At 42.6% G+C, this 19,460-nt stretch overlaps 1 long non-coding RNA gene across 1 annotated transcript; it reads right to left on the bottom strand.

Annotated features, from left to right (window-relative positions):
• Nucleotides 1–2,244: 2,244 nt before the first annotated feature.
• LOC139038245 (uncharacterized) lies at nt 2,245–7,639 on the bottom strand. The gene is made up of 2 exons (XR_011491186.1): nt 7,449–7,639; nt 2,245–5,175 (listed from the first exon to the last, which is right to left on the bottom strand). It is a non-coding gene; the product is annotated as an uncharacterized lncRNA (long non-coding RNA).
• Between the last annotated feature and the right edge of the window lie 11,821 nt (nt 7,640–19,460).

Genomic DNA, 19,460 nt, shown 5'->3' with positions numbered 1-19,460 from the left:
CAATGTACAGCTTCTATACTTTAGACAGTGTTTGATTCACCTCTTATTGCCTTCAGTGGATCTATTAATACTATTTGGTTGGCCATAAAGTTCATCTGCAATTTATCATCTTAGGGAAAAATCCAAGCAAACTTTTTGGTCAGCCCAATATTATTACTATTTTTTGCTTCCCTGTAATCCCTCCTTATCTCACCCAGCACCTTTTTTTCTTCCATCTCTTTATCTCACAATGGTTGCCCGTCTTTTTCTACACTGTCCTTTTTCCACATACACTGAGGGTGAGAAACAGTTCTAAAATTGTCTTTGAAGTGATGTTTCACTTCCCTGGTTATGCCCTTTTTCCACTAGCTAGGCTATTTATTTTTCATGTTAACTCATCCAGGAGTGAAACTCAATCTTAGACCCAATATTTGTGAACACAGAACATGTACAGTGTGTTCCAGGACCTGCTCAATGGGTACTGAACTGTAAGTTTTCTGGTCCACAGCTGGAGGACTGGATGACGTGTCCTAGTTCAAGATCAGCTCCTGACAAGAATGCCACTGATGGTGTGTGTGCTAAGTCACTTCTGTTATGTCCAACTTTGTGCAACCCCTCTGCTAAATAGAACCGTTTAGCTACCCCTCTGCTAAACAGAACCATCTTCAGTTCATTAGGGTGTCCCTTCCATATCTGTATAAAAGTCTCAATACCCAGAAAACAATGAAGTTGAATGTTATAAAACTGAATAGTGGCACAATGAATCCTGGAACACACATCCAGCAAGAAAAGTCTAGGTGGGGAGAAAGGAAGAGTCCATGGAAGAAGGACCTTCTAAAGATGAGGCATTTTTGTGCATCATCTAATCCAGTGGTCCTAATTCAATACACCTAGCTCTATCACTGGCTTCTCAGGTGGCACTAGTGGAAAAGAACCCACGGGCAGTTTCAGGAAGGGAGTGAACACTCTCCCTACCTGATTTGTAGCAACAGTTTGGCTTTGTTTCTAGCAGCAAATCACATGTGGCTTAATAATCATGATTCTCAATTCAGTTCCATGGATTATGTTAATCCTGATATTTCTTTCAAGTTTCTGGCTATAGTCTGACTGTACATTTTGGTTTGGAGTGTTTTTTAGTTTTCCTTCACTCCCCTTCTCCACTTCATGTCTTTATAAGTAATCAAAAATAGGGACATCTTTCCAGAAATCTAATGTGTCCTTTTAAGTTCTACCCAGTTTTAAGAGTTTATCATTCTATATATTTCCCCCATGAATCTTGACTAAACTCCTCAGTTTAATTAAATCCAAGTTTGTATGAACAACTAATGTTTTCTCTATTTTATACACATGTGCTTAGTTGCTCAGTCATGTCTGACTCTTTGCAACCCCATGGACTATAGCCTACCAGGCTCCTCTGTCTATGGAATTCTCCATGCCGGAATACTGGGGTGGGTAGCCAATCCCTTATCCAGGAGATCTTCCCAACCCAGGGATCAAACCCCACTCTCCCACCTCGCAGGCAGACTTTTACCCTCTGAGCTACCACCCACTTCTGCTCAGAATCTTAAGAAGTTAAAAGCTCAGAAACTTAAGACTAAAACAGCACAGCTCTATGGGCATTTTATAGGTACCCTCGCTGTGTACAATAAAAAATCCCCAAAACCTGCTCCCTCAGGAAATAGATTAACCCTAGTCATAAGATTGAAAGTGTTGCTAAGTGTTTCATCATCATGCTTATGAGTATATGTATTATATACTCTCAGCCCAGGATACTTTCTTATCCAGAAGTAAGACAACAATCAACAAAGGTTGATTTCCAACCTTCTTTTGAGAGAAAAGTTTCACACAATTAGCCTTTGAAATGTATATTCCCTGTAGTACCATGAAAACTTTGTTTCATAAAAGTGTTTCTAAGAAAGTCCTATGTCCTCATCTTGATGTTCTTTCTTATCACGACTAGTAAAAAATAAGAGCTGTGTTGTTCTCTATATGACCCTCAAAAAAATCAATCTCAGCTTTCTCAATATTGGGTCACAACACTAAGGATACCAAACAAATAAAAACAGTCCAAGGAGAGAAACATTAACTACCTGCCCAAAATAGTTACTATAACCATTCTGAGCTCTTGGTAAAGGTTCAAAATTCCCATGTTTGTCCACTAGATGAAAAGAGAATCTTTCTTATTAGGAAACAATATTCAAGATGTTAGTCCCACTGTTTTAGCCACGTGTTCCAGAAAACAAACTCACTCAGAAGGACAATGCAGATAGTGGAGTGCAGTTTATTACACCAGTGGGCCCAAGGCAGAGTCTCCTCTTAGCCAAGGACCCCGACCAGTTTTGGGGAAAACCTTATATACCCTAAGTGTACATGCTCAAACCACCTCTCCAAATTCTCTGAAACAGTCTGAACAAAGGAAAAGAAAGATAAAATCAAAGTTAACCCATGATTCATATGCTTAAACCCATGATTCGTATGCCTTAAGCCTAGGTAGTTAACAGTGGACAGTTATCAATAGGCCTGTGGTCATACCCCAATAAGCATAATAGAATTTATGATTCTATTTGGTTACACAGATAATTAGGGTATTCTTTTAGGCAATGGAGAGTCTAGGTACAAGACCTGGGGCTCTTCCATCGGGAGGACTGATTTTCCAGTTGGTATGTCGTTTCCATAGATACTGGGCATATAGCTCAAAGTCCACAGTCTGGCCCAAGACGGAGTCCTTTCAAGATGGGGCCTGTTTTGTCTGTTTCCTCCTTCATTCCCCACTCTTGATGCTCTTAACTCATAGTATGAGCATCACTCATAGGGATATATTGTACCCTGACTCTCCAACCACCAATTTGGAAGAACGACACCAACCTTTGGGTTACAAAGTTCATAATACATTGTAAAATGCATTTTCCACGAAGCAGAACTACCAAGGCAACTGTGACAATGGTAAATACAGTTTTCCACCAATTACCCTTCACCCAAGATAGGACCAAAGTCCAGAAAGGAATGTTTTCATTTGACATTGCTTTTACCTGGTTTTTCATGTCATCTAAAGCAGCTGATACATTGCCAGATAAATCAGGAATTTATACACAGCAACACAACATTCAACCTTAATTATAGCACAGGTCCCTCCTTGAGCAGCTGTGAGCATGTCCGAAGACATTCTATTTTGAATTACTGCTTTTCTCCTTTGGATTTTCATCTAAAGCTTGGATGGCTTTAGCACCGTCTAGGAGGGCCTGTTTTGTGAAATTAGTCAAGGCCTCTATTTTAATCATAATATCTGTTGTCCCTATAGAAGGTACAAATAAGGCAGCAATATACTCATACCATTGAAACACAGACCTTGTCCAACTAACATGTAAATAAGGTTTTACCAGGGCTTGTTGTAGGTTAGGCTTTATGCTGCCATGGGCAAAAGTGAATCCCAGTGTGCAGCGGCCGATTGGTAACCAAGGCCAAAGTTTAGGCCCACAAAGCCATTGGGTTCCATTGGGCACCATCCAATGGATTCCAGGGTTATATTTCCAATCAGAGCCTGGCCAATGGATGGACTGGTCGGGGTGGTATGTGACCTCGAATGTTCATTTACACTGTTCAGGGGATGGGTACCCCATATGTTTTAGTTCTTTTGGGTCTAATGGAGGTCACCAAACTCTACCCTTTGTTCTTTTTGTTACCAGCATATAGCAGTGGGATTAATTAATTGACCCTTTCCTGGGGTCATCCAGAAATATTCATCCCAGACTTGGTAGAATTGTTCAACATACCTAGAGGCCTGTCCTCCCTTGCAGGTCAGGGAGCTTTTCCCCTTTTGTTCTTTAAATATGAGGTATAGGCTTTTGTTACTCCTATGAAACTGGGGTTTACATCAAATGTAACCCCATGACCTGAGTCTGTTGACTGTAGGTCTGGCTTACACCAAGAGAGCAGGGAGATATTATGATTGACAAGAGAAAAGAAAGTCTCTTTTTGTTGTCCCAGAAAAGAGCAGAGTGGTTTAAAATCTCCTTGGTGGAGCAGTGACACCCACCAAGGAAGTCCATCTGTCACAGACAGATGCATAGCCCCACATACCCAGCAGTTAAAGGTGTTGTGGAAGTCCACTTAGGAATGTGCCTTTGAGATGAAAACATTGTCCTGAGTTGAAATGGAAGTTAAATTCAAAACCATGTTGATGAGGCCAAGCAGCAGGAGTTGATTATGTGGCTTCATCCTGAAGGTGCTTATCTGGGATCTTCTTTTCCTTCTTCTTCTTAAGGATGATCTTAGTCTCTCGAGGGTCAGTGGGATCCCTCTGCACAGTCCACTCAGCGTTTTCTGGGTCTGTGTGGTATGTTCTCTTCATCCTCATGTGGCGGATCCAGGGAGTGACACCTGCAACTTAAACTGCTGTAGGGGTGATTAGAACAACAGTATACGAACCTTTCCAATGTGGGGCCAAGGAGTCGTGTTTCCAGTCCTTGACCCACACCTGTCCCTGGGCACAAATTCATGAATCTGTTCCCCAAGGGGGAAATGGCACCCTTTCTTGTACAAACTTAGTTACCTGATTTATTACCTTACCCAGTTGTTCCATCTGCTGTGAAATCTCATCTCCCCTTACCTGAGGCAAATTTGTTGACATCTGTTTTATTATGGGAGGGGGCCTCCCATACATAATTTCATACGGAGAATAGCCATGGGATGGTGGGGTCATCCTGAGTCTGAGCAGAGCCGTTGGAAATAAGCCTACCCAGGAGCACTCAATGTCTAAGATCCACTTGGAGAGTGTCTCTAAGTGTCCGGTTGGTTCTTTCCACCGTCCCAGAACTCTGGGGCCTATATGCTGGATGTAATTTCCACTTGATGTTTAAAGTTTTCCTTACTTGTTATACTAAACCAGCCACAAAAGCCTGGCCATTGTCCAATCCAATGCTGGTACGAAATCCAAATCTGGGAACTATCTCCCTAAGCAGGCACCAGGCTACTTTTGATGTTCTTTCAGTCCAGGTAGGAAAAGCTCCTACCCATCCCGAGAACATACATACTATGACCAGCAGGTAATGGTAGTGTTGGTGAGGTTTCATTTCAGTGAAGTCTATTTCCAGGTGTTCAAAGGGCAGCGTGCCTTTTAGCTGAATCCCTGGAGGTTTCTGTCTGTGTTGAGAGGCTACATTGACCTGTGAGCAGGCAGTGCAGTTCTGAGATTTTGTCCTGCATAGGGAAGAGAGGAGGGGAACCAAGAAATATTTTCAAATTAGCTCTTCCAATTTATCATGGCCTAGATGGGTCACTTGGTGTGTTTTTCTTACCAGAGTGGGTGCCAGCTCCTCTGGTACCAATAATTTGCCACTTGGCAATGCCCACCATCCCTTTTCAGTCTTGATGGCCCCTTCCGCTTTGGCTAGTTGGTTTTGGGTTTCATTGTATTTTGGGGAGTCCAGTGTTAGCTCAGGTAGCTCTGCCAATATGAGAGCTTTAATAGGGGCTTAACTTGTCACCCCGAAGCCCTCGGCTGCTTGTTTAGCGGTCTTATCTGCCAGTCTGTTCCCTGACCGGGGCGGGGACGGTGGGGGGGGGGGGGCATCCTCTTTTTGAGGTCCTCAGCGGTGTATGACTGCAACCCTTTCTGGTTTCCAGGTAGCGTCTAATAGGGTCTTAATTTCTTCCTTATTTTTATTATCTTTTTCACTAGTTGTCAAAAGGCCTCTCTCCTGATACAGAGCCCTGTAGTGTGGCAAAAGCATACCTGGAATCTGTGTAAATGTTTGTCTTCTTACCTTTTGAGAGCTGGAGGGCTTGGATTAGAGCATATAGTTTGGCCCGTTGAGTGGACCAGTGTGAGGGCAGAGAGCTAGCCTCAACGATGGTTTCTTCCATGACCACTGCGTATCCCAACAGTCATTGTCCTCGTTTCATGAGTCTGGTGCCATTGGTGTACAGGACCAAATCTGGGTCCGGGATTGGTTGGTCTCTCAAGTCAGGTCTGCTGCCATATTTCCTTGCAATCATGTGAGGGCCCACCTTCTCCCACAGGAAAGACAGTGGCCAGATTCAGAGCCTGACAAGGCTCAGTAGTAACATGGGGGTTCTCACATAACAGTCCCTGGTATTGAGTAATCTGGGATGTTGACAGCCATTTGTGGGGGTCCCCTCTCAGGAGAGTGTTGACCTTATGAGGGACTTTTACGAACAAATCTTGGCCCAAAGTCAGCTTGGTTGCCTCCCGGACCAGTAAGGCAATTGTAGCAACTGCCTGTAAGCATCCCAGCCACCCAGTGGCAACATTGTCCAGTGGTTTCGGGAGATAAGCCACGGGTCTGTCCCATGTCCCCATCATCTGGGACAACACTCCCATAGCCACCTTGTCCTTTTTGGTCACATAAAGAGTAAACGGCTTAGCAAGGTCTGGCAGGCCCAAGGCGGGTGCTGACGTAATTGTACTGGGTTTGAGTTCTGCTACCAGTGGGACTTGTTTTGCAAGCTTGGGGGGGGGGGGTTGTCTTCCTCCCAAACCTCAGGGAATTGTTAACTCTCTCTCCCCACTGTTTAGCCCATCCAGTTTCCCTTCCAGGAGATTGTGCAACTTCCATTCATCTTGAGGGGTTACCAAGAGGAAGAGTAAATAGGTGGTTGAGTCCACTCAAAGAGTGGGTCTTTCATGGAGGAAAAGGTCACTTGTGTCCCCAGTTTAGACAGCAAGTCTCTTCCCAACAAAGGTACTGGGCATTCAGGGATGTATAAAAATCCATGAGTCACTTGGTGTCCCCCCATCTGACGTTTTCAGGATAGGCTTGAGACACAAAGGCTGCGTTTATCACCATCTGAGACCCAGTAGCCTCTGGATCTATTGGCGTATAAAGTCTATAGGCCTCACACAGTCTTTTGTAGAGCTCAGAGGGTGATTCGCTTTCCCTTTGAATCACTTCGGAGGGTTTTGCCACACACTCATAGGTTTTCGGGCCCCCCTCTTGAGACCTTGTAAAAATAGCTGCCTGATATCTCTCCAGGGGGCCCTCCCTTCCTCTGGGTCACAGTCCCAATCGGGCCCTCATCTGGGGCGGCTGGATCTGCCCACTGCTACAGGTTTGCAGTCCCCTCGGGTGCCATTTCTCTGAACCATTTTCTTGCCTCAGTTAGGATCCTATGTCTTTCCTCAGTGCTGCAAAGGGAGACTAGTAGCTGGATTATGTCATCCCATGTAAGGCAGTGGGTTTGAAAAATACTCTCCATTAGCCTAATCATGGCTTGTGGCTCCCCCGAGTATGGTGGAGTGTGTCTCTGCCAATTTAATGTATCCGTAGAGGAAAATGGCTGGTAATAATAGGCTACAGGAGGCTGATGGTAGTGCCCACATGCCTCCTGAACCAGACGCTGTTGTAGCTCTCTGAGGGGCATCTGTAGTGGGGTTCTTTCCCCCGTCCCTTGGCAGAGTGCAGCCTCTGTCTAATTGCTGTGTTTTCTTCCCCCTTCCCATCAGTACTCACCGGGAGAGGTGGATACAGTCTAGGAGGTCCAGCTGAGGTGGAATTCTGGGAGCGTTGACCAGAGGTCTCCATCTCTGGGATCAGAGCCTGCCAAAACGGTGACTCTACGAACTCGGGGAGAGCTGGTGGAAGAGCCACGGCTGCTGCCGGAACTTCGCCCGGCCCTGCATCCGGCATTAAGGCGGCCTCCAGTCATGCTGGCCCTGGGAGGCAGGCGCGTCATTATCCAGTATGGGGGAGGAGTCAGGTCATTCCCGTCCAAATCCTGTAGAATTTCCTTTTTTTATCATCAGTCAATTTTTGTGCCATTAATATTTTTCCCTTTCCCTTCTGGATCCAGAACCTTGTCCAAGTAGGAGGGTCTTGCGCTAACCCTAGCCATGAGTCAATATATGGATATTGATCCAGGTGTCCTGGCTCTCCTGTGACTCCTGTGTAGACTGCTTCCACAATTTTTAAGTTCATGGTGTTCTCTGGTGGCCAGCCTACTCCCATAGGGGGCCACTCGACCTCACAGTGTATGTGGAAGCAGTTAGGCTTCATCTTCACCCCATAGTCTCCGCCAGATCCCTTCTTTAAATTTTTAATCATGCACTCCAATACAGTTGCCTTAGATTCACTTCCCCCCATCTTGCTCAACTTCTTGGACCTTCTTCTACTTTTCCTTTTCGTTCTGTCTACGAAGTTCTCAGTACCCTATGTACTTCTGATGTTTCCACTCAATGACACTTAAATTTGCCATTCTGCCTCCTTCCTAATTGGGGTGAGAAGAGCCTTACCTGCCAGATCCCAGAGGGAGAAGGGGGATCGGCGTGTCTTCACCTGCTGGTCAGCATGGCTGAACCAGAACACCAGGTGGTCCAAGACTGTTTCTCCCTTAACTTTTTTTTTTAAATTTTTTCAATAAAACAAATGGATGCATTAGTGATGTTTTCACAGTGATATCGTAAGATGCAAGTGACCCTGACAGCATAAATATGTGTGCCACCTCATGTGTGGCTCCTTATAGACCTACTTTGGTTCTTCTGCAATGTCCTCTTTTTGTTTTTGTTTTTGTTTTTTTTTTTTTTTTTTTTCCATTTATTTTTATTAGTTGGAGGCTAATTACTTTACATCATTACAGTAGTTTTTGTCATACATTGAAATGAATTAGCCATGGATTTACATGTATTCCCCATCCCGGTCCCCCCTCCCACCTCCCTCTCCACCCGATCCCTCTGGGTCTTCCCAGTGCACCAGGCCCAAGCACTTGTCTCATGCACCCAACCTGGGCTGGTGATCTGTTTCACCCTAGATAATATACATGTTTCAATGCTGTTCTCTTGAAACATCCCACCCTCGCCTTTCCCAGAGTCCACAAGTCTGTTCTATACATCTGAGTCTCTTTTTCTGTTTTGCATATAGGGTTATCGTTACCATCTTTCTAAATTCCATATATATGTGTTAGTATACTGTAATGGTCTTTATCTTTCTGGTTTACTTCACTCTGTATAATGGGCTCCAGTTTCATCCATCTCATTAGAACTGATTCAAATGAATTCTTTTTAATGGCTGAGTAATATTCCATGGTGTATACGTACCACAGTTTCCTCATCCATTCGTCTGCTGATGGGCATCTGGGTTGCTTCCATGTCCTGGCTATTATAAACAGTGCTGCGATGAACATTGGGGTGCACGTGTCTCTTTCAGATCTGGTTTCCTTGGTGTGTATGCCCAGAAGTGGGATTGCTGGGTCATATGGCAGTTCTATTTCCAGCTTTTTAAGAAATCTCCACGCTGTTTTCCATAGTGGCTGTACTAGTTTGCATTCCCACCAACAGTGTAAGAGGGTTCCCTTTTCTCCACACCCTGTCCAGCATTTATTGCTTGTAAACTTTTGGATAGCAGCCATCCTGACTGGCGTGTAATGGTACCTCATTGTGGTTTTGATTTGCATTTCTCTGATAATGAGTGATGTTGAGCATCTTTTCATGTGTTTGTTAGCCATCTGTATGTCTTCCTTGGAGAAATGTCTGTTGAGTTCTTTGGCCCATTTTTTGATTGGGTCATTTATTTTTCTGGAGTTGAGCTGGAGGAGTTGCTTGTATATTTTTGAGATTAATCCTTTGTCTGTTGCTTCGTTTGCTATCTCCCTTAACTTTTAAAGTCCATTCTGCCTTGGTGGGCTTGATCAGGTGCGGATGAAAACACAGATGGGTTAAATATCCCATGTCCCAGGCTGTCTCTGGAAAAGCCAATTCGTACTCACTTATGTATCCCCCTCCTTCTAGCCTGACAGTTCCAAGGAGGTCAAAAATTTCATAGCAGATGGGATACCTCCTTGGGGAGGGCAGATTATGAGCACACAAAGACCAAGTTTCTTCTCCTAAAAATCCCCTGGCAAATGCTTCGTAATAATTTTTCCCAAGAAGGTGTGGACACCACCTCCTAAATGACCTTCACAAATTTCCTTCCTAAGCCCTAACATGCTCGTCAACCTGTGTACCAAGCAATCGCTGCCACCTGCCTATTCCAGGCTCCTGTGGGTCTGTGCCCCTTCTAATCCCCCCCAGGGGGGTGATCAGGCCCCCTTTTCCACCCTACCGGGTGAGTTCCTCCTCACCTAAGTGCTCAGTTCCCCTGCTGCCGTCCATTACCTTCTAACGTGAAAGTTCCAGGCATTGAGAAGCAGAATCCTTCCAGAAAGGCAAGGTGCCTTCCCCACTCTGGAAGATTCAAGCTGGAAGGCCTTGGAGTAGTCCCAAATGGGACTTGTCTCCTCAAAGTGAGGAGTTACCTGGCCAATGCACCAAATGTTGTAGCCATGTGTTCTGGGAAACAAACTCACTCAGAAGGACAATGCAGATAGTGGAGTGCAGTTTATTACACCAGCGGGCCCAAGGCAGAGTCTCCTCTTAGCCAAGGACCCCGACCAGTTTTTGTGAAAACCTTATATACCCTGAGTGTACATGCTCAAACCCACCTCCCCAAATTCTCTGAAACTAGTCTGAACAAAGGAAAAGAAAGATACAATCAAAGTTAACCCGTGATTTGTATGCCTTAGCCTAGGTAGTTAACAGTGAACAGTTATTAATAGGCCTGTGGTCATACCCCAATAAGCATAATAGAATTTATGATTCTATTCAGTTACACAGATAATTGGGATATTCTTTTAGGCAATGGAGAGTCTAGGTACAAGCCCTGGGGCTCTTCCATCCGAGGGGTTTGGTTTTCCAGTTGGTAAGTTATTTCCATAGATACTGGGGGTATAGCTCAAAGTCCACAGCCCAGCCCAAGATAAAGCCTGCTTTCAAGATGGAGCCTGTTCTGTCTGTTTCCTCCTTCACCACTAATACTCTATATAAGTTATTGCTCTATTGACTCAAATGTTTGACAAGTTACTAGCAAAACTGTTAGATTAGCACAAAGCCCCCATCAGATCTACATTAACACCTCCAGCCATCATTTAGTAGGCATCTGCTTCCCTCTACACCGTGAGTGGTAGTCAGTACCTCAGACCACAAATGGGCAGAATGACCCAAAGTTTTTGGCCCACTGGGATGCTGCCTACTCCTTGTGATGATTTCAGATGTAACCTAAGGACTCTTTCCCATGATAGGAGCTCAAGAAATCTTGGTTCCCTCTCTAACTTAGTGGGTTTTGCTGGTGATGCCCTCAGCATGTTCTGCTGAGCAGGGCATCTTCTGTGGCCATAATCACCTCTGGCATAATCAGTTATTTGATGATGCCCAAAGATATTTTAAACCATATTTTGCCAAAAGCCCAACCTCTATTCCCACAGGAATCTATTTTGTGTTAGTTTTCTATTGCCTGTAGAAAAGGACATCTCAGTCTTTCTAAAAGGATTGTTCGCAAACAAGGGACATATAAGGCAACATGTCAACAAGGTGACCTGATGACTGGTGCTCCTTCCAGAACCAGATGGAAGATGCAGTTGACTTAGTTGTCCCTTTAAGGCAGGATCTATCCAGGACACAGCTAACAATGAGAAGTCATCAGAGGATTTATAATGGGTTTAAGAACAAAACCAAGAATGGGGTTGTTATGCAACATCCCCCATTTGATTGTCAGAGGACAGATGCTCCATTAACAGAGGAATTTCCACTGACATTTCCAGGGACTCATAAAATAATTGCCACTTGAATGTTTTTTTCAGGCTTTCAAAGAAGTGTAGGAATGACCTGAGGCTGTATTGCATTCATGTCATTAGTCAAAGTTGCCTTGTCAATATAGCTTGTATTACTAGTTTATATTCAAACAGATGTCCTTGTGTATTTTTCTAATGAAGAAAGGAGCCACATTATGATGACCATTCTTAAAAGACTAACATAAAATATATTCATTCATTTTTTTCAATCACTTACAGTCAGTTCTTGTCTGCCCACCATGTTGGATGCTATGCTAGGCACCATGAGGAAAAGGTGACCACTCTCTACCTTCCAGAAGCACATAGTCTAGTGGAGGAGAGAGCTGAGTACAGTCACAGGTGGAAGTGGGGCAGTTACTGAAGAAGCAGGAAGAGAATAAGGAGGAGATTTACAGAGGAAATGGCATGCACAACTTATAGTGATTCTCATTTCCCTAATATTTGGGGCAATTGCAAATAGTCTGATGGGAAGAACATACAAAGAAGTAGAAATTGACAGTAAGTATGGCTAAAAAAGTAGGTTGGGGTCAGATGGCAAAGGGCTTTGAATACTGCACTAAGTGGTTTGATCTGTGCTTTGGGGGAGCCACAGTTAGTAGCAGATTTGGGGTCGGGTCTCTTGATTCAGAGGCGTGGTTTTCTCTGCTGGATTGCACTTATGCCTCCAAACACTAGTGGCCACCACACTGGATTTGACTAATGATCACCCAGTGGAAGGGGTCTCCCTGGTGACTCAGATAGTAAAGAATCTGCCTGCATTGCAGGAGATCCAAGTTCAATCTCTGGGTCAGGAAGATCCCCTGAAGAAGGGAAATGCTACCCATTCCAGTATTCTTGCCTGGAGAATCCCACAAACAGAGGAGCCTGGCAGGCTACAATCCATGGGGTCTCAAAGAGTTGGACACAACTGAGTGACTCACTCACTTCACCTAATGGAAATATATAAATTACCTATTAGAAGCAACAGGTGACTACTCTTACTATTATCTCCATCTTACTGATTAGGAAACTAAAGCATAAAGAAGTTATGTAATGTGTCCAAGGTCACACAGCCAGTTAGGTGATCCCAGACAGTCTGACTACAGAGTCTGTAGTTTTAACCATACTTTATCTTCTCTTGATCTAGAGATCTTTATGCATTTATCTGTGTTCTGCTAATACTTGAGTTGGCAAATAAAGGCAACCTTCTATATCAGTTTTGATAATTGGTCAATTTTAACTGAAAAGATTAATGTATGTAATAATATAGGTCTCAGGGTCAAAGAATGAAAGATAATCCCTAATCATGTCTCCAGATATCTTTTCCTTTACCCTTTTGTGGCTCTAGGAAACCAGATATGTGGAACTGGGCATCCTTGTCCTGTTAAGGGCACAGAAGTACTGGAAAGCTCTCAAGGGGATATTAACAGATTTGATGAGACCTCTGAGATGCTACAAACACTGCAATTGCATTAACTACCCAAGACACTGAAAGGTAAAAACTAAAAATCGAATAGGAATATCATGTGCATGATAAATAATGGTTGTTTGGTTTTAAGAATAAAAAAGACATTGGGCTATAAGCTGAAGTCAAAACCAGACAGACAGGCCCTGCAAGTGCTTCTGTTTGTGAGTTGATATTAATAACATCCAAACAGGCCTTAGGGCTGTCTTCTTACTTTGCCCTTACCAAAAAAGTAGGATATCATTTTCCTTGGAAGCCCAAGTGTTAAGTATACCTTACCACATGACTCAAATTTTGTGAGTTTTACAAATCAGCTACTGTGTTTCGAATTTCTCCAGCTCTCAATACCTTACTAGGAATCAGTATTCGCTGGAAGTTCAACATCAAAGATTTATTGTGTGGGAGAAGGTAGAGTTGCTTTAGAGTTAGAACTAGAACAATGGTAATTGTTACAGCAGGACATATCTAGCATTATAAAGGAAAGCTTTCCAGTTTAGGACTGTGATACACTGCATCTCCTATGTGCAGTATTCACTTCCTTTTCCCCTGAAATGTTTTAGCAGACACTGAATAACTATCGAAGGTTGGTGCTAGCGAAGAGTAAGAGCATGATGTCTGAGGCCGTACAAGACTGGTCTTAGAAGGTTCCTATAGCTTGAAACTGTGAAATAATCTACAAGCACTGCCCTGTACCAAGACCTTAGTATTCTGTTTATCATGGTCACCCATCCTACATGGAAAATAATATTTAGTCCACTTTTTGGAGAGTTGTCATCTTCGTGTTCATTTTTATATACCCAACATTTTCATATACTTTTAATTATATGTAGATATAGGTATATCTATATCTATAGCCATGAAATCAAAAGACATTTGCTCCTTGAAAGAAAAGCTATGATAAATCTAGACAGCAGATTTAAAAGCAGAGACATTACTTTGCCAACAAAGGTTCGTCTAGTCAAAGCTATGGTTTTTCTAGTAGTCATTTATGGATATGAGAGTTGGACCATAAAGAAGGCTGAATGCAGAAGAATTGATGCTTTCGAACTGTTGTGCTGGAGAAGACTCTTGAGAGTCACTTGAACAGCAAGGAGATCAAACCAGTCCATCCTAAAGGAAATCAACCCTAAATATTCATGGGATGGACTGATACTGAAGCTGAAGCTCCAATGCTTTTGGCCTCCTGATGCGAAGATCCAACTTAATTGGAAAAGACCCTGATGCTGGGAACAATCGAGGGCAGGAGGAAAAGGGAACGACAGAGGATGAGGTGTTTAGAAGGCATCACCAACTCATTGGATGTGAGTTTGGGCAAACTGCAGGAGATAGTTAAGGACAGGGAAGCTTGGTGTGCTACAGTCCAACAAAAAGCTCAGGGTAGACTGAGTTGGTTTACAAGGACTTTCCCAATCTCTTGGGTCAGAGCAAAAGGAGACACACAATTTACATTTGGTGAAGCTGCTGCAAGTCAAAGTGTCCTGATAGCAAGACAAATCTGATACTACTAATATTACCGTGAGAGAAGTAACAAGATAAATGTGGATAGGTGACTAAACCAAGTTTCCCTCCATAAATCAATTCTTGTCTCAGTCAGATGATATATTTATCAGAAGCATTTGCCAAACTGGATCCAGTGCTTATCACCTTAGGGAAGCTGAATAAAGCCCAGATAGCTGCCTGATGGAAAAGAGTTTGTTTTCTTTTCACCATGTTCAAAAATAGTGATAATGATTTGCCTCATCCTGCTGGAGAGCCAAAATGAAAAACAAAATATGAAGTCGTCTACTTGGGCATGAACTCAAATGAAGAATCAATTTCTTTTTGCTTTGGCTTTTCTTATACAAGAAATCTCACACAAGGATTGGCTACATATTTTGGGGGGGGGGGGGTCATAGTTTTACAAGAGAATGGGCCATGTTCTCCCAAAGAGAGAACTGAGTGTCTTCTTAAAACGTCCAGAGTTCCCACGCATCTTGATAGAAATTAAATGAAGTAAGCCCACTCCCTAGGGCCTTTCTGTGTTCTAGGCAGTCTTATATCTTGCCATAAAGATTCATTTGTAATACTTGTCAGTCATTCTCCAGCTATTTTTAATAACTTAGGCAAGCATACATCAGTGCTAGCTGCCCTTCTCTTTAACTGCTGAGGTGACCCCCTCAAAATTAGCCTGTGCCAACTCTGCTTAAAATTCTGCCTTTTTTTTTGTTTCAGGTAATTATCACTTCTTCTCTTTTACCTTACTCCATTGTTCCAAATCAATGCTTGATATACTTTGCCACTCTCATTATAGATTTTCAAGATGGTACCAGGAGAGTAAATGATCAAACTCAACATCTTTTGTTTTATGCCGCTTTCTTGAATCACAGAAGATGGATCCAAGTTCTTAGCTACTCTTCAGCAACATATTTCTTTGTTATAATATGGAGAAAAAGTAGAGAAGGTTTGCAGTAGTTGAATTATTTCTTACTGCTACACACAGCCTTTCCTTTGCAGAGTTCTTCTGAAGATTATATATTGCTATTTTTCATTCCATTCCCACAGCGACTCCAGGAGGTATATATTAATAGCTTCATTTTTCAGAAATGAGGAGACCAAGCCACAGCAGTAAATGGCATGTCCATGGTCACGTGACTGAGAAGCAGGCAGGCCAGGACTCAGACTCTGGTCTCGTGACACATGCCATGTACTGTGCGCTGTCTTCTACTCCACACTGCCTTTGTCGTTCTGGGAAGGGAATCAAAGCCTCGAACAAGAATGATAGTAAAATTAATAACTGAATTTTTAGCATTTGCTCTGTGCTAGATAGGGTTTCCCAGGTAGTGCAGTGGTAAAGAATCTGCCTGCTAATGCAGGAGACACAGGTTCTATCCCTGGGTCAGGAATATCTCCTGGAGGAGGAAATGACATCACCAACTTAATGGATATGAGTTTGAGCAGGCTCTGGGAGATAGTGAAGGACCGGGAAGCCTGGCGTGCTTCAGTCTGTGGGGTTGCAAAGAGTTGGACAGGAGTGAGCAACTGAACCATAGCAACAACTCCAGTATTCTTGCCTGGGAAATCCCATGGCGGGCTACAGTCCATGGGATCAAAAAGAGTTGGGTAAAACTGAGCAACTGAGCATGCGTGTGTGTTAGATATTGCACTAATTGCTTCATATGCATTATTGCTTCTGCTCTTCATAATTTTTGAGGCTATCATTTATCCCCACTGAAAGGAGAAACTGGGTTTCAGAGAACATAAGTGATTTGCATAAAGATACAGATTGGTAGAGACTGAATCTATCTCTAGATTTGGGTGTTGAGCTGTGGAATTAACTAGTACCATATAGCTAAAATCTGAGAGAAAGAGCAGGGTCTTGTGAAGGATAAGGATGTGAATTTGAGGTCTAATTCTATGTCTGTTTGCAGTATGATCCTGGGAGATTGTGTTAATCCTTTGGACTCTTGGCTTATTGTTATAAAATGGGGCTGGTCCTGAAACCACACTCCTCCCTGGCTAGGACTCAAATGCAGCCAAAACTCAGACTCAATTTTGAATCCACAGGCTAGGACTTGAACCCGTCCACACTGCTTACCTGTTACTGAACCTTGGGCTCTTTTGTCTCTTTGCAGAAAGAATTCAAGTGAGGCAAAGTGGCAAGCAAAGAGTGAGTTTGTTAGCTTAGGATGCTTGTGAGAGATACAAGCTGGCTGGCAGGGTGATGGGGAAGGGGGAAGACCACCTTCTTCCTCGTTCTTGGGCAGATGTCAAGGCTTACATTATTAGTCTCTTCTTTAGCCCTATATCATTTAACTGAAACTGTTATGGTGCTATTTAAATCATATGTGTATCAGCAAAAGTGTGGTAGTATATACAAAAATGTGATAATTTATCTTGGAACTATTACCCCTTTGGGGATTTGGGGATAATGTCCCCTTTTACCTAGTTTTTTACCTAGTGTCCCCTTTCACCTTTTTTTTTTTCTTTTATTTTTGATTTTTTATCAAGGCATTTGCTTTTCTTATGTAAATTCAGTCCTGGTTTTCCCATATTTAGTTATGGCAATAGATATATTTATGGAAATGTTGATGCCTTGAAGTGTAAATTTGGAATTTATGGGGATAAGGCAGCCGCAAACTGTAGTGGGAATTGAAATAAACAAATTTTTATTTCTTTCTTGGCTACATGCAGAAATGCTACTCTTCAAGGACTGAATTAACACTCTGAATTCCTGTAACAAGAGTCAGACCCCATACTTACTGTCTTGTGTATTAACTATCAGGGTTTGTGGCTTGAGTATGTCTGGTGCTTGAATGCACCCCATCTTCCTTCAAGGTAGTATAGATTGTTGCTTGGTTACTAGATTCTTTTTGAGTGATCATTAACATGAAACAGTCTCCCAAACTCCCTTAAAATTCCCTTGCTGTCCTAAATCCCTTACTGGGATTTCTGAATGGACTATTTGATTATCCTACTCTATCCCTATCAGTATTATTTGACCTAATATATCACGTAGGAGGCTCCATCACGTCAGACATGCTCAGGATCTGACTAAACTAAAGAGAATGGTACAATGGCAAAGCATCAGTCTTTGTGTTAGAATGGAAACCACCACCCTAGTATCTTAACAGCTGATGGCAATGCCCAAAAAATCTGGGCTCTTCCTTCAATCCCATATTCTCTCCGTAGCTGCCAGACCAGATTGGTTATTTAAAACAAACAAACAAGTTTTGTTCATATAGAATGTGTCCATAAGAGTAACTCCTTTTCCTTATAGTATAAAAGCTCATTAAGTGAAATTTAGCTGCCATTTACAAAGAGTATATTTTTGAGCACCCTCTCATTGGCTGCTGGGAAAAGCAACTGTTAATAAACTAAGTGGGTAGAATCACTGCCCTGAGAGATTTTATTTTCTGAGAATGATCTGCAACCTCCTCTGCCCTAGAGTAAACAGGACTTTCAGAGGGAAGGTCCTGGGGCAACTTGTGGCTAAGACAGAATTGATTTGTTCTTGTGTTTAGGGTCATTGACTCTCATGAGAGCTACCACTTACCGAGTGTCCAGTTGGACACATGCCCTAAACATATTATTTCTGAACCTCACCATAGCCACATGAAGTTCTCTTACTCCCATTTTTTAGAGGAGAAGACTCTTCGGAAATTGCTCAGAACCTCAGAGCTTGTCAGTTTCCCACCAGTCTTCCTCCTGTGTCTTCCGTTCTATATCACCTAAACAAACAGTCATCCTCAAAGTTCCCTCCTTTCCTCATCCAATCTTACCATTCCTTTCTTGCTGATCTTCTCAGGGCTTGGAGGCCCGTGCTGGAAGGAAAGAAAACCTGCATTTTCTAAAATTCATACTCACGATTTGAGCGGGGTCTGGACTATGACCACCTCCTACCTCTGCTTTGTTGTTGTTGTTGACAGTTTATCAGAGTCTTTGCTTTACTTTTGTGCATTCAGTCCTGGATTTCTCATGTGTAGTTATGATAGATAGATTTTTTTGGAAATTTTTCTGCCTTAGAGTACAAATTTGGAATTTATGGAGGATACGGCAGCTGCAAAATACAGCGGGAATTGAAAATACACAAAATCTTAATTTTCAGTCTCATTTACAGGTTTATACTCACCTGATTTTAGAACATCAAGATAGTTTACATGCATTGCTCATGTAAATAACCAGATTTTATTTAGAGAATGATAAAGGTAAAATGTAAAGAGGGAGAACATATTTTAAATGAGGTTTTTTTTTCAATTTTTGAAAAAAAGATTTTAGAAAACTTCTTTATTATTTCCTGAAATTTCATCTCCTTTAAGGGTAGATTTATAGCTATAAAAAATGACACCATGAAAACCTTTCTTTCGTAATCCTAATCACAGCAGATTATTGGGGATTATTATTTTTCCTAACTATTTGGTACTACAAAATAGATCACAGCTCTTCCTTTCAGAAAGTGACATTTTTCAACCAGCTACTGTTATGTCTCACCATCATAACCACTTTCATATCTGGCATATCTTAAATTGAAAAAGTCCACAAATGACACAGCCTGGCTTAAGGGGGGAAAGAGGATCTGCATCAAATTCTGACCCTTGGCTGATTGTGTGTTTCTCCTGTAGAGTTTCTTTACACTGAAGAAAAAGCTCATTGCTATGAATTGCATGAACCCTCTGAACATTTTAGTGAAGTTGGGAGGCTTACGGTCATATTTCTTTGCATTTTCTCTTACTTTTCCTGCTTCTGAGTAAAAGAAACTCTATTCCTATGCTGGAACTTTCTGCTAATGGACCCCAGTTTCTCTGCAGCCAGTTCTGGAGAGGACCGGAATCCCAGCCTGGAGGGAACAGCCAAGGCACGGGCAGACAACACATACTCAGTTCATTCAAACTTTGCTGCTGTTAATGTGATGGTGATTGTGATTTAGGAGCAAAGACTTCAAGGA

Source organism: Odocoileus virginianus, chromosome 14 (genome assembly GCF_023699985.2).
Source record: "Odocoileus virginianus isolate 20LAN1187 ecotype Illinois chromosome 14, Ovbor_1.2, whole genome shotgun sequence".
Lineage (NCBI taxonomy): Eukaryota > Metazoa > Chordata > Mammalia > Artiodactyla > Cervidae > Odocoileus > Odocoileus virginianus.
This window is presented reverse-complemented; position numbering and strand designations above follow the sequence as displayed.